The 12984-nt window shown below is 37.0% G+C and overlaps 1 pseudogene; it reads right to left on the bottom strand.

The window, feature by feature from the left end:
• Positions 1-2656: 2656 nt before the first annotated feature.
• The window catches only part of LOC117998483, a 41618-nt pseudogene continuing 31290 nt past the window's right edge, over positions 2657-12984 (bottom strand).

A 12984-nucleotide genomic window follows, 5' to 3' on the forward strand; every position in this document is an offset into this window, starting at 1 on the left:
TTTAAAAATAGAGCTACCCTATGACCCAGCAATTGCACTCCTGGGTATTTGCCCCAAAGACACATATGTAGTGAAAAGAAGGGCCATATGCACCCTAATGTTCATAGCAGCAATGTCCGCAATAGCCAAACTGTGGAAAGAGCCGAGATGCCCTTCAACAGATGAATGGATAAAGAAGATGTGGTCCATATATACAATGGAATATTATCAGCTATCAGAAAAGATGAATACCCAACTTTTACATCAACATGGATGGGACTGGAGGAGATTATGCTAAGTGAAATAAGTCAAGCAGAGAAAGTCAATTATCATATGGTTTCACTTATTTGTGGAACATAAGGAATAGCATGGAGGACATTAGGAGAAGGAAGGGAAAAATGGGGGGCTGGAATTGGAGGGAGAGATGAACCATGAGAGACTATGGACTCTGAGAAACAAACAGGGCTTTAGAGAGGAGGGGGGAGGGGGGATTGATTAGCCCAGTGATGGGTATTAAGGAGGGCACGTACTGCATGGAGCACTGGGTGTTATACGAAAACAATGGATTGTGGATCACCACATCAAAAACCAATGACGTATTGTATGGTGACTAACATAACATAATAAAATTAAAAAAAAAAGAAAACTGTATCTCAGTCATGCTGGAAAAAAATAAAATAAGTAAAAAAATTTAAAATAATAATAATAAAAAGGACAAATGGTTATTTTCTAGTATCATATGGAGTGATCCTTGTGTTTTATAAGTTTTAGGGAAAGAAATTAAAAGACTTCTTTCACTACTACTATGTCCTGGGAATATACCTCTTACCAGTAGTTTATAAATATATTTTTTTCACTTTCCATTCATTTTTATAAAGTATTCATATTTATAGAAAGATTTTCATATAGGTAAAAATAGAATATCATTTCAAAATGCTTTCTTTCTTATAAAAAGAGACAAAAAAACAGACTCTTAAATAGAGAACACACTGGTGGTTACCAGAGGGAAGGTAGGTGGAGAAATGGGTGAAATAAATAAAAATTAAGAGTACACTGGGTGATAGACACTGGGGAGGGTATGTGCTCTGGTAAGCGCTGTGAATTGTGCAAGACTGTTGAATCTCAGATCTGTACCTCTGAAACAAATAATGCAATATATGTTTAGGAAAAAAAAAAGAAGAAGATAGCAGGAGGGGAAGAATGAAGGGGGGGAAATCGGAGGGGTAGATGAACCATGAGAGACGATGGACTCTGAAAAACAAACTGAAGGTTCTAGAGGGGAGGAGGGTGGGAGGATGGGTTAGCCTGGTGATGGGTATTGAGGAGGGCACATTCTGCATGGAGCACTGGGTGTTATGCACAAACAATGAATCATGGAACACTACATCTAAAACTAATGATGTAATGTATGGGGATTAACATAACAATAAAAAAATTTTAAAAAATTAAGAGTACATTTATCTTGATGAGCACTGAGAAATGCATAAAACCGTTGAATTATTATATTGTACACCTGAAGTTAATATAGCACTATATGTTAATTATACTTGAGAAATAATAAAAATGTTTAAAAATAAAAAATAGAATGTTTTCTTTCCCCTGCAAGCAACAGAAAACAGCAGCCTCAACACATAGGCATTGTTTCTTTCACATATCAAGAGGTCTGTCTAGGGTGATGGAGTTGTCCAACTACACTGTTGTGGATTTGGCCTCTTTTTATCCTTCTGCTGCACTTTCCTTAAAGTGATGGTATCATGCTTGTTGCTTCAGGATCACAAGTTTGCTGCTGTACCAAGAGGAATAAAATCGATTTCCATTTCGATTGGTAAGTAGAAACTAGGAAGAACTAAATTCCCAAGAGCCATGCTTTTTGGGTATAGTCCTTTGAAATAACTTTTCCTGATATTCCATCCAGTACTTTCCTCCCAGAGCTCATGGAGTCACACAGGCATACCTAATCAAATCTCTGAAAGCTTCTAGGAGAAAGCAAGTTGCAGATGGGGTTGTGTCCAGCAACACTACAGGGTCTGCCATCCATAATAATAAAATCAAAACTGAGCTACATGAATGTTGAAATATGCCATAAAAAAGAAGGTTTGGAACCTGCATTTATAACAAAGAAAGCTGAAGACAATGTGTGAGGAAAAACAACAACAATAATAACATAATGTAGCTAGCAATGATTAATATTTATTTGGGACTTACTATACACTGAGCACTGTTCAAAATACTTATATACACTACTCCATTTAATGCCTGCAACAACCTTATGAGGTAAGTGCTATTATTATTCCCGCTTACTTATGGGGAAACCAAGGCACAAAGAAATCCTACAATTTGAAGGAGGTCCCTCTGTGAATAAGTGCTCAAGCTGCAACTGAAACACAGTGAGCAAAAACTCTAACCCAGGTTTACTAAGAAATAAGAAAGGGATCTTTTGCTTCCTTTGTCTTGTCTTTATAAGATTTTTCTTAGGAAGTCAGCAAATGTTTAGCCAATGTGAGACTGAGACTTAAATTTCTGACTCTCATGACCAAAAATATCAGAACAAGAATATCAGTCAGTGCATTATTTAGCATAGGACGCATCTGATTTGGCATTGATTATCCTAAATGATGGCTCAGGGGAGTGAAACTTGCCTTGACGATAAAATTACTACTGCTACAATGTTAGCACTATTCTAGGTATAGGCCTTCTATACCTATAGATAAGAGGACACTTTACAACATAGCAGATACAGCAAAGGAAGGGATCCCATCTATGAAAGTGGCCTGGAGTGTAGGCATCATCTCTTCACTACCAGAAGAAACAATCCACATGTGCTAAGGAACCATAACTCCCAACAAACACCACCAGCAACAAAAAATCCAGATATAAGCTCACCTCTCATTGGTTTAAAGGAGTGTTTGTCAACCGTTTTTTCATTATTGATTCCTAGGGAACCTGTGCAAATATTTTTTTCCTAATTGCTATTAGGGAATAACACTATGACACTTAAATACCACAAATATACTATGTATCTGTTAAGGTAGTATGGCCCTTAGGAGAACTAAAAAATCTAAATTTTTTCAGCCCCCAAGAACCAATTTTTATCCCCTTGGCATGATACTGCTCTTGTTTAAAGTGCTTGAATTATGACTTTAAAACTCTTTCTCAGAAATGGAGCTGGCTCATGGTCTCACTAAAATTTTAACAATGGACAAATTACCTTAAAACACTTCAATTGTAGCCTTCCTACTCTTGATGTAGTAGTCATTATTGCTGTCTATACTTTTGTAGGACATAGGAAGACTGCACACATACTCCCATGTACCTGTGTGGTTTGAGGAGGGCCACATGTCAGCCCAAGAGTTGTAAGTGCAAGGATCACATATCACTTCCAAATCAGAGTGTTCTATTGCTATTTGGAAACTTAGAGCTCTTATTACCTCTATGCAGTGATAAGCAACATTCAAGATGGTAACTGCTTTGCCAGCCTGGGTTCCAAAGTGAAAAGGTATGGAGCAGAGCTCCCAGCTGACCTGCAATGCATAAGAAATAAACACTAATATGTGACCGTTGTTTGTTATTACAGCACAACCCAACCTACCCTGACTGATACACTGGGTCATTCACTTACACATTTAAATGAATGAGAACCCACTATGTGCCAATGTCCTAGGCATTCATGGCATAGCAATAAACTAGACAGTTTTTGCTTTCATGGAACTTATATTCTAATGGGGAAATCTAGTGAGATCAAATTCAGCAACTCTTCAGCCCAGAAAGGAAGACATATACTCTAGAAGAAAATTAACCCTTCTCCTTGAAGACAAGGCTAAATTTAGGAAATTCCATCCTGTAATACACTCTCAACAGTCTTTTCTGAAATGAAGATAAGTCTGGAGAGCATTGGTTCCTCTGCTCCTCCCCCAGGACAAAAAAGGGATGTTAAAATCCTATTTTAATTTTGGATTTTGAAGTTCAGTGATTTGGGAAGGTTACAGAAGGGAATCGTTGGAGAAAGAGCAGGGTTTAGGAAAGTGTGAAGGTGGAGTTTTCTAGATTGCAGAAAATAACAGGCACAGAGATGTCAAAGTGCAGCTATTTCTCACTCAAACCAAATGGACCATGGAAGGACCAAGATATAGGATGAATTAATTCACCAAAACATCAACTTGAGCTCTTGAAAAAAGTAATTTTATTTTGTCTAAGACCTTATATTATTCACAGAGAGATGTTCATTTCCCACAGGACGAAGCCCATTCTTCCTTGAGAGGAATCCTGGACAGATACACAAATAATTAAACTGAAATAGACCATTTTAGCCCCCACTACAGTTCAAACACCCCAGCCATCAAAGCTGGCCAGCCAAAACCAGCTGCTTAGGATCATCCTTTGAGGTTCAATGAACTAGGGCTTTGTTAGACCAGGAGTGAGAAAGGATTTCAAAGACAAGGGCCCTCCTTGGGAAATGATTTCCTGATGACCTCGTCGAATTACATGCTTTTTCTCATAATACAGTTAGCCCCCTAATCCTTATTCCCTCCACTGTGAATCTCTCCTAAGCTCCTCAGATGGGTTAGAATAAAATAATGGGAAGAATGGTCACATCTCCCCAACTCATGGTAAAATTTCCCTGATTAACCTCACACTCCATAATATAAAATGAACAGGAGACAAGTTTTCCTCTGTTTCTGACTGCAAGTTCTGGACAACTTGGGTTTGGGTCTTTATATAATGGTTCACTTTCAAAAATTAAAAGATATTAAGGTTTAAGTCTTGCAATTACCTCATTTTCAGATACCAACCTCACTGCCACTGTCTACTTTAATAGCTTCACTTACAACTATTTCTGAAGATTTTTAATACTTCAGTAATTCTGGATTTTTCGGCTAGAAACAAACACACATTTTTGAGTTTTATATCAGATACTGCTTTTTTTCTTTAAAGTTAAGATAAAATTTTTAAAAGGATATGTACCATAAATTCAGGTGTTCAACTTCGAGCTAGGATGATTATTATTGTTCAGAAATTTATCAAAGGGCTTTTTACCTAAGGAGTTAATATTACAATACCAGAAGAAAAAAAAATAGGAGTAAATGAATATGAATCAGTTCGTAGAAGCAAACACACACCCTGAGACTCAAATATCAATTATATCAAAGTGTTCATAATAACCTGTTGTTGAAAAAAAATGCTGGCCTAGAAAACAGGATTGGGAGGGGCGCCTGGGTGGCTCAGTTGGTTAAGCGACTGCCTTCGGCTCAGGTCATGATCCTGGAGTCCCGGGATCGAGTCCCGCATCAGGCTCCCTGCTCAGTGAGGAGCCTGCTTCTGCCTCTCTCTCTGCCTGCCTCTCTGCCCACTTGTGCTTTTTCTGTGTGTCAAATAAATAAATAAAATCTTTAAAAAAAAAAAAAGAAAGAAAACAGGATTGGGAGAGAATTCTGTTTTCTGCCATTAGCTGGTTAAATGGTCTCAGGGAAATAACTTTTGCACGGTCTTCCAGGCATCATAAAAAGTGTTTTTTATGAATTAACTCATTTATTCTTCGTGTCATAACCTTTGTGACAAGTATTATTATAATTATCCCCATTTATGAGATAAGGCATCTGGCGCAAAGAAAAGTTAAGTAACTTTCCCAAGTTCACAAGTTTCCAAAGCAGGTCGTTGCCCTTAACTCTTTCATTTCTGTATGTTCTTGAAATTCTCAAAAATATTATTTTTTGAAGACTTCATTCTAAAACCTTAAATAAAATCTTAGGTTTGGGTTAAAATTTTAAAAGAGAAGATGAAAAATGAAGAAGGGAGAAAACCTCACTATTTCTTGAGCATTTGGTCACAAGGGGATCACTTTTAGGTTTATGTAAGGTCTTACTTAACTGATTGTCCTTAAGGGGACTGGGCATCATCAATCTGCTGGAAGAAGCTTGAAAAGATGGAACCCAACAAGAATTTAACATAAAATGTTTATTCATTCAGTTGTATTGTGTTTTCAAATAGCCCCGTTAAACCAAGAATGACCTTGGACCCAACACATCTCACTTTCATTTTAAAACTTAAAAACCAGAGGCATTATATCATGGTGACTCAGCTCAAGGACTCTGGAGGCAAATACCTAGTTTAAAACCTGTCTCTGGATGGAGTGTGGGGATGTTATTTAACCTCTCTAAACCTCAATAGCTTGTGTGAAATGGGGACATTAGCATGTTCCTCTCAAGGTTGTTTTGAGCAGAGCAATGCACAGGATACCTTTTAGGCACACAATATTTAAGTGATGGCTATTATTCTAATTATTTTATAACTGTGAAAACCCATTTAGAGGCTCTAAAATCATAAACTTCTAACTCCCCTGAAGCAAATTCATTAACTCTGCATACAGGAAAATTAAGTATGTAAGAACCATTTTTGAGCATTTTCCCTAACCCAGACACTATTCTAAGCACTTTAAAAGTATTACCTCAGATAATCTTCCTTCCAGCCCCACCAGGTGGGTACTGTTGTTATACCTATTTTATAGAAAAAGAAATTGAGGCACAAAGAGATTAAGAAATCTACCTAAGGTCACAAAAACAGTAATTAATTAAGCTAGGGGTCAAATCTAAGCCCTTGGTCCACAGCCCTTCTCTGTTCTGCTCTGCTCTGAACACCCAATGCCTTCTTTGTGCCTCCCCCGCAACCTGACCCCCATTCAGGACTTTTGCATAACCTGCCTCTTCTGCCTGGAACACATCTATACTGGCTCTGAATTCCCCTTCACTTGGATAATTCTACTCTTACCCACTCCCCAGGACTCAGCTGTCTCCTCTTCCCCACCAGGTGCTCAGCAGCCCTTTTATTCCTCTCCTAATGTTCATCTCTGAAGTCTAGCAGTCACTTTCCAATGTAACTGCTGTGCTGCTTGCCATGGTCTCCTGCAGGGCTGTGATCTCCACAAGGGCTGGAGCTGGGCCTTAGTTTTCTTGGCATTTAGTATCATAATACCTAGGAGCACAGGGTAGGTGCTTAATAAACATGGCTGATACAAAATTCATTCATTCATCTCTTTACTGAGCATCTACTAGGCACCTAGCCTTGTTCTAGGTCCAGGGAATATACTAGTAAACAAAACATAACAGACGGAATAGTAAAAAAGGCTTTTAGAGAAGTGGTAGACTTTGTATTTTATAACCTCCCCCCACGGCCTCCACACACACACATGCACACACACACAATGGATTTTAAAGCCAGATTACTTGGGCTCAAATCCAAGCTCTGCTTGAGAAAGTTATTTAGCTTCTGTGTGGCGCAGTTTCCTCATATATACATAAATGACTCTCATGGGGTTACTCTGAGGATTAAAAGACTAATTTCATGTAAAGTGTGTAGAACAATCCTGGCCCTTAGTAAGCTCTCAGAAGGTTGCTTTTGTTATGGTTAACCGTCATAAACTTATGTTTCAGGGATAGGGTAGGGGAGAACAGATACTTCCCATCCCCAGCTAACAATATAATGGGATAAGAAGATATTTGGTTAAATGATATAAAGTTGTAATTTTTGTAGGTCAAAAATGGTTAAAAAGAGGCAAATTTATGTGATACAAATTAAAATGCTCACAGAACATAAAGAAGAGAGAAATTAATTTTGCTTGGAGAAGTAAAGAAGTTGAACCTCGATGGAGCCCCTCAGGGTGGGTAAACAGTAACTGAAGAGAGAGAAGGAGAGGTGATAGTCAAAGGAGAGAAACAGGAGGAGCAAAAACAGTGGACATGAGAAAGCATGACCAATAGATTATTTTTTTTTTAATTTTTATTTATTTAATTAATTTTATTTGTTTGTTTGTTTGTTTGTTTGTTTGTTTATTATGTTAAGTTAGCCAATAGATTCTTATGATTGGAATTCAGAATCCATTGTAGGGATGCCGGAATTGAGACTAGCAGGAACTTAATTATGGTTACCATACTTAGCTTGTTCACATTCTGGCCTCAACGTTATAAGAGATATTAGTGAGTTTTAAAGAGTTAAGAAGGCATTGTGGCATAAGAAAAAGAGTATACATAAATTTTTGTGCCAGATAGACCTGGTTTGAATCCCAACCCCACCATTTACTGAATGAATGAGCTTGGCCAAACCACTTAACTTCCATGAGCCTCAATTTCCTTGTTTGTAAAATGGGTTCAATGGAACTTACCCTGCAAGATGGTTGGAAAGATTACAGATGATGTATATAAAGCACTGAATGGATTATCTGACACATTAATAGTTTTCAATTAGGAATGACCCTTATTAGCAGTATTAATAGTATTCATGTCTAATAGAAATAGATTCACTGGCAACCTGCATGGACTAATAGGACTAATTACAGTGGTCCAGGCAATTAAAAGTAATTATTACAATTCCTCAACCAGAAGACTTTTAAAAAGCCAGGAATTATTGTTCTAAGAAGATGCCTAATCCAAAAGTTAACAACATTAACTAATATTTGCATTAGCAAATTTCCATATGTGAAGCACTCTCTTAAGCATTTACTCATCTGCTAATCTCAGCGGCCTCATGAGAGTTGATATTACTGTCTCCATTTGAGGAGAAATAAACTTCAGAGAAGTCCTTGCTCAAGGTCCCATGATGACAAGTGGCAGAGTAGGGAAGCTCAGTATAATTGAAAATGTAGACTGTGTCTTTGTCTATTCCTTATAAGACTGAACACAGAATTTGTTTTGAAGGTTTAAGAAGTTGTAACCTGATGGTCTCGGTTAAAAATGATAATGTGGACGATTATACAATCATAAAATATTGTGTGGGGTCCATCAACAATCCTCCCTTCTAGTCTTCTCATTTTACAAAAGAGAAAATTGAGAGAAAAGCATTTAAATGACTCTTCTGGAGTCACTTTGAAAATTCATGGCTGTGCTTCTAGTTAGAGATGGCAGATTTAACATATGCTTTACATTACACTCCATCTCCAAAACCCACAAAAAAGACAGTAAAGAGATTGATTTTAAAGACATTAACCCATAAGGACAAAGAGAGTAAGAAAGAAAACAACAACAACAACATTTCAGAAGACAGAAAGCAGATGGCGGAGTGGTAACTGGCTTAGCAGAATTATGAAGCTGAAATTTAAGTTGACAGTGGAAGAAGCCCAGAAGCAACCTGATTTGTCCTGCAAAACCCCAAGAAGTCTCAGAAATTGGCAGCAAGAAGCACCTCTGAAAGTGGGGATGCAGCTGAAGATGACAGGATTTTCTAGTAGTCTGAGAAGTAGCCCCCCCAACTCCTGACAGAAGACTGAAGACTTATTCTCCAGAGAGGCTGTATCAGAAAGATACTAGACAGAGGGAATGACAGCCATTACTGAAGGCAGAGATACTATATTGAAAACAGGGAGATTCATTGAAAGTATGCATTCTAAATGATGAGAATAACAACCTCCTGTCCCATCTCAGCTTCCAGAACACTGACAACCATGCTTTTAGTCCTTAGGCTGAAGATGGAATGATTCTGGTCTGGGGACTCTCACCAGCCCAATAGTAAAGACCCAAAGATACTAATGCTCAGGCATCCTCTAATGAAATGGCTCAACCATATCATCTCAGTGACACCCAGGAGTCAATAATTCCATCCATACACACAGATTTTTCTTCAGCTACTTTATACTCCTCTTTTAAGATAGCCAGATTTAGAAAATACAAATATAATATTTGGGACATATTTATACTAAAAATGTATTCATTATTTCATAAAACTCAAATTTAACTGAGTGGTAACTTATCTGGTAACCTTATCCTCTCTTACATAAGAATGGACATCCAAGTATAACCAAACATTTGAGGAAAGCCTCAACATGAAACAGTGACTAAGATGGACATCCAAGAATCACCAAACATTTAAGGAAAGCCTCAACATGAAAGACAGTGACTAAAACGTTAATGGGAAAAAAGGAACATAGATTAAAGACCAAAGAATGCAAAGAAAAAAAAAACCTTCAAAAATAGTGCCATTTGTTGTCTCAGGAAGTTAAGAAAGGATAGTGTACCTTTGAAATAAGATCAGTTTGTTTTAAAAACAAATAGTCAAAGAACACTAAAAAGCTATCATTAATGTGATGATAGCAGAAATGAAAAACTAAATAGAAGAGTCTGAACCGAAAGCAGAATTGTAGAAAAATAAAACAATGGGAATGGACAATAAGAAATGATCAAAGAAATAATTCAAGAAAATTTCCCAGAACTGGAGTATGCATTTCCAGAAGGAAAATACCCTCTGAACACAAAGAATGACAAAATGCCCTCAGTAGGGGAAAAGTAAAAAAGGAAAGAAGGAAGGAAGGAGAGAAGGAAGGAAGAAAGAACTTGAACAGAGATATACGTCTATTTAATTCCAGGACACCAGGATGAAAGATGCCTGTTTATCAATTTAAGCAATTTGTTTATAGTTGCTTTAGTCTGGAATTAATATAGTAGTTTAGTAAACCCACCAAACTTTAAGAAATGAGGTCTTGGCACTCCTGTCTGACTCAATCAGAAGAGCATGCGACTCTTGATTTGGGATAGTGGGTTTGAGCCCCATGTTGGGTGTAGAGATTACTTAAATAAATAAATGAACTTTAAAAAAGTGTTTCTAAACTAAAAAAAAATGAGGTCTTATACTAATAATGGTATACATGAATATGCACAAGGTAGTGAAAAGAACTAAATCAGAGGCACACGTTCTAGTCTTGCATCTGTCCTGTATGACTTTAGATACATCAATTCACGTCTCTGGACTGCAGTTTTATCATTTGCAAATAGTTTAGATATAAAATTCTATAATTCTATTTAATTATGTAGTCATGAAATATATGACATTAACATGATTGAGTACATAATTAAAATAATTTTAAAAGTCCATATCCCAATAATACTTGTAAAGTACACCAACCTCTTCTTTCTCAAACTGCACTTCCTCTTTTTTTCTTAGATATTATGTATTATTTTATTTTTAGATGATAATGAATTCACATTTCTCTAACACTCCTCAAGATTCATTCATCCAGACATTCTCAAAATTCTAAATGATGCTATTTATAGGTGTGAGGTATATATTAGTGAATTATACAGTCATGGTACCTGTGCTCATGAAGCTTTCATTCTAGTGGGGAAGACAGGAAAAAAAAATAATAATAAATAATTTCTGTATGGGATAAATGAAGGGAAATAAGCTTCTCTGAAAGAAGATATTGAAGGGAACCATTTTTAGAGTTGGTGACTGGCAAAGGAATTTCTGAGAAAGTTGCTTTCAAATGAGGATAAATAAAAGGTAGGTGAAGAGTAGAGAACAAGCTTACCAGAAAGAGGAGGAAATACATATGAAGATCTTGAGGGAGAAATCACACTTTCAAGGAAATGGAAGTTTGGCCAGTATGGAAGCATGGGATTCTCCAGCAGGAGAATAGTGTGAGATGAAGTTGGTAAAGATGCAGAGTCTAGATTATGCTGGGTCTTTGAATCCATGAAATATGGTTGGATTTTTTTCCAAGGGCAAGGAATAGAGATTGAATTATTTTAAACATTAAAGTGACTTCATCTAATTTACAACACATGATCCTTCTTGCTGTTATTTTATCTTTTTTTATCTTGGATACTATGCTTGGAGATAAGCAGTGAGGATATACACTTCTTTATTAAGAAAACGAAGGACAAGGAGGTTAGATGGCTGCCTTGTGAACAGGCCTAATGGTTAGTATGTAGCACCAGAGCAAGATCCTGGGTTTTCCAAGTCTAGTTTCCTTAGTACATTGCCTGACACATAATAAGAACTCAATAAATACTTGTTCAATGAATGCACATCACATTAAGACACTCTAGCTACTGAGATCCATGGGTCTTTTGGTAAAGACAAATGTGTTAAATCAGCCACCAGAGGGAGTGTATACTTTCCCCATGTAATAGAAACATTGACCTTGGCAAAGACAACTGGCTGAAAAAAAATCTTTAACTGAACAAAGTGCTTTCTCCAGTTTATACCAAAAAAGATTTCATGAAATAGAATTGGCAACATCACAACAGACCCTTTGTTATGCATCTGAGCCGGCCATCTGTCCGTGAGGCTCAGCTATGGACAGGCTCCTGACTTAGAGTTCTCCTGACTTTGTAAAAAAAAAAGTTCCTCCAAAGTAAAGTGTAATGAAATGGAAGTAGCAATATTTCCTGACACAATTCAAACTGTACATGCTGAACAAAAGACTTCTTATTTTTTTCTACCCAACTCTGCTGTTTTGAATTTCCTTGAACTTGCTTCAAAATAAAGTTTGGGAAGAAGAAAACTTTGCCTGTGGCACAGAAATGGTCTAAGATGGCTAGAGGAGTCTACCTGTTGAAGAGGGCTCCAATTGCCCCAAGGGAGATAGGACTGCTCGTTTCCACTCTGCAGCTGGGGAAAAATATACAAGTGCATCTGGAAACGCACACACACACACACACATACACATACACACTGTAAAAAACAATGCTTTTAAAAAAGACCTGGATCCCATGTGCCAACTACTTTTTATTCTCATTTAACAAAGCTTGAATTTTGTCAACAACCACTCGTTTGACAACATCTTGCATGGTTAGTTCTCAGCTAATACATGGCTCTAGACACAGGTTTGGTCTACACATGTCAGCTTTCACCTGAATTGAGGGATCAAGGAAAGTTTCCAAGAGTTTCTTAGAAGTAAATCAACTGTCTATAATCAATTGATGAGAATTGGTCTTTCACTATGTGCTCAGAGCTGGATTTAATCCTGTGGGAGAAATAAACAAGGTACTGACACATGGTCCCTGCACACAATAACCAATTCTTTTTTTTTTTTTTGTTAGTTATTAAGGGTATTTTCCAGTTATTTAATTTTTTTTTTAAATTTGGGGAGCCAATATCCAGGTAGTTGACTCAGTTTAATTTTTTCCCCGGGATGTATAGGGTCATGAAGTAATATGCAAAGACCAGTAGATCTAAATTATTTAAATAGGAATTTACAATCACTCTAAAAATGTTGGTAAGAGTAGTAATCTTTGAGCAGAA

This window comes from Mirounga leonina, unplaced genomic scaffold (genome assembly GCF_011800145.1).
Source record: "Mirounga leonina isolate KUSES-001 unplaced genomic scaffold, KU_Mleo_1.0 Mir_418, whole genome shotgun sequence".
Lineage (NCBI taxonomy): Eukaryota > Metazoa > Chordata > Mammalia > Carnivora > Phocidae > Mirounga > Mirounga leonina.